The following is a 3,318-nucleotide window of genomic DNA, read 5'->3' on the forward strand; positions in this document are numbered from 1 at the left end:
GTGGGATTTCTTCGTAATGCTGCCTTGTAGGCACTTCCTTGCCTATATGCAAGTGCTTGAAGTGAGCTGCCTTAAGCCCCAGTTGGGTGATTTTCCTATCCCTCCCTCTCACATCCTGATCCCTCCCTGTCACATCACCATGGGCAAAGAGAGAAGCAACGCTCACAAGCTGCCACAAGGAAATCGCCAGCTGTCCTTTGGAAAAAACAAGTCACATTGGGCATGGTGGAGCCCTGGAAGAGCTGCCAAGAGCCTGCGACCTCAGAGGGTTCCAGTGTTCAGAAGGCAACAAGACAAGGCCCAGAACCCCTGGAGTTAAATGGGATATTTGGCCAGCTCAGAACAGAACCTCAGCCCAAAGGATCTCCAGAGGGTCCTTCAGAGCCCCAGTAATCCGGGGTGCGCTACATCACACGGGCCCCGGACCAGCCACACAAAGGTAATGCCTTCGGAGACAGCAGCACGAGAATGTGTAAAAGCACCTGGTGTTTCAGGAAGGGTACAAAGCCACTTGGAAACTCCCTTGGTGAGGAAAGCAGCACTTTGCGAGGAGTAAGACTAGGAGCTCTGCTATTCCTGCCATGCCTGAGGCCGAAAAACCATGTCCGCTGCTGTCCGCAGCTGGGTGACTCATGTTTGCCTGCAGTTCAGGGATTTTCCCAGCTCTTCCACATCAGGATGACTGTCAGGTGTGCTGGGAGGCAGATCCCAAGACACTTTGTACTTGGAACTCATGTAAGCGGCTGCTCCATCTCTGGTCCAGGAAAAAAAGAAATCAGGTTTTGGCTCCGTGCCGCAAGCCTCGCCTCAAAAGCAGGCCAGCCAGACCTCTGGCCAGTGGGACAAATGTGTTGAGCAAACCAGGTCAATTGGACAGTGGGTCAGCTTCAGGGAAGGACGCGGGCATCTCTTGGATCACGTTCCTATGCCTTGCCCTGCTGCATTTCTGTGAAGGCACAGAGGAAGGTCTCACTGCTTCAGAACTTTCACGGAACTTTGTCTTTGGGCTCTGTCAGAGCATGACGAGTGTCAGCAATGACCTTGTTGTCCTCTCCTCTGCCTTCAGGAGACTTCCTCTACTTCACAACACTCCATCCTTGCTGAAACATCTTGGAAACATGGGCCATGTCTCCCCCACGTGTCCTGTCTTGATCTTCTTCCTGACCTTACTCCATAGTCTCCTGCGTGTCTGTGATGAACCACAGGGAGAAACGTCTCGCAGAATTAGCTCCAATCTCAGCACTGAATGCCCTTGTGCGCTGAACTCTCAAGTCCTCTGTGGCTGACTGTCACCGTGACTGGTGGCCATGCTCACCACAAAGTGGATGAGACTCCAGAGGACGTTTGTATGATGGAATCACACAATCCCGCACAGGGAGCCTAAGACCTCTGTCGTAATTGGCCTTAGGAGCCTGGGACACAGATACATCAGTTCAATGTCGGGTGGTATGAGGCAGGAACAAAAGCTGTCAGATGAAAGAAGCAAGCTCTTAACCACCAACAAGGCCTCTGAAGGAAGCAGCTATGAGGTGTTCTGATGCTTCATGAGCAAGGAATGTTTCTGTTCCCATGGGGCTCTGGGATGCAGCATAAAAGACCGTGCTGCTGCAGGCTCTGCATCCACTTCTCTTCTCTCTCCCTTTCCTTGAGGAACGAGGTAAGCCTGCGTTCACTCCAGCTCTCCCTGAGGGCCCCATTGCTTTCATGCTGGCGACTCAGTTTGGAACTTGGGCTGCCTCAGATTGGCACTGCAATACAGATGTTTCGGGCCTGTGACCTCTCTCCCTTTGGAAGGGGTGGATTTGGAGAGCTGGGGACTGTGGGGACCTCTCAAGCAGAGGGAGATTGATGGGGGTCAGCTGCAGGGATGTCTCTCTGCAAGAATTAGCACCTGAAAACAGACGGACTCTTACCAAACAGCCCTGTGCATCCTGTCCAATCTTCAATGCGGCGATTTCTGCTGTGGAGATGACAAAGGCTGATCTTGGGGTCTGTGTTCCCTCCCTGCTACTCTGTGTTTCAGCTTTGCCTCCCTCGACGAGAGATGTCTTGCTTCAGACCCTGTGTCCCATCCCCCTGCGGTGCCTCTGGCCCAACCCCACTTGCAAGCAGCTGCAGTGAGCCGTGTGTCGCCCGGTGCGCTGACTCGACGGTTGCCATCCAGGCCTCCCCGGTCGTGGTGACCCTGCCGGGCCCCATCCTCACCTCTTTCCCTCAGAACACCGCCGTGGGATCCTCTCTGTCAGCTGCTGTTGGCAGCTCCCTCAGCACTGGGGGGGTTCCCATCTCTTCTGGGGGCTCCCTTGGTCTGGGGGGGTCAGGGCTGTGTCTGCCTTCCCCACTCTGCCGCTTCAACTGCTGAAGCGCGTGGATCATCCCATTTGGGGCAGACATCCCTGAGATGGACGGGCCATTCTCTCTGCCTCCCTGAACCCTGCAGACGTTCTTCTTGGTCTCTGTACTGTGCCACTGCCTTTCTACCTTCCCATTAAAGGCCTTGTGCAGCATAGCTGGAAACTCGTGGTGGTCTGTTCTCTTCCTGCCTCCATTAGCTCCTCACGCCTCAAGGAAAGCATTGCAAGGAAAGCTTACCTGTTTCTGCTGGAAAGAGAGGAGGGAGAACCTGCCTTCCCTCAGGGCAGCGAGTATGTCCCCAGGCAAGAGACGGACAAGATGTCCTGCAGAGACCCCGCCAAGCTCAACCGCTCTGTGATTCTGTCGTGAATGATGAAAGGGGAGGCTGCGAGAGCAGGGACTGCTTAGCCTGCAGAAGAGAAGGCTCAGCGGGCATCTTATCCATGTGTCTAAATACCTGGGGAGGGTAGGCTGGGCAGGCGGGATAAAGGAGAGAGAGGCAGCCTCTTCTCAGTGGTGTCCCCTCGTGGCGGCAAAACGCAGCGCACACCTGATTAAACCCACTAAATGCCACACACAGTAACTCTCTACTGCTGCAGGGAGGGTGGTCAAAGATGGTAATCAGGTGCTCATGGGTGTTGTGGAGTGCCCGTCTTTGGAGATAACCAACATGCCACTGATCTGCAAAGCCTCCTCTACTCCAGCGGGTGCCAGGGCTCAGTAAGCAAGAGGCACGGGCGGGGCGGTGTGGGGAGCGTGGAGCACAGGGCAGGAGGGTAACACAGAGGAGGAGGAGAGGCAAGCAGGAAGACTGAAGCGAAAGAATGCAACAGAGCTCCTAGGAAGGCACTGTTCTCCTGAGATGAAAGCACGGTGAGGAAAGGAGTCTGGGTGCCAAAAGCTGCAGAGGTCCCACTGAGATTTGAACTCAGATCGCTGGATTCAGAGTCCAGAGTGCTCACC

At 54.8% G+C, this 3,318-nt stretch overlaps 1 long non-coding RNA gene across 1 annotated transcript; it reads left to right on the forward strand.

Annotated features, from left to right (window-relative positions):
• Window positions 1–1,362: 1,362 nt before the first annotated feature.
• LOC308201095 lies at window positions 1,363–2,509 on the forward strand. Its single transcript, XR_013956049.1, has 2 exons — window positions 1,363–1,657; window positions 2,024–2,509. It is a non-coding gene; the product is annotated as an uncharacterized lncRNA (long non-coding RNA).
• Window positions 2,510–3,318: the final 809 nt, after the last annotated feature.

This window comes from Anser brachyrhynchus, assembly GCF_964034855.1.
Source record: "Anser brachyrhynchus genome assembly, chromosome: 11".
In the NCBI taxonomy this organism is placed as follows: Eukaryota; Metazoa; Chordata; class Aves; order Anseriformes; family Anatidae; genus Anser; species Anser brachyrhynchus.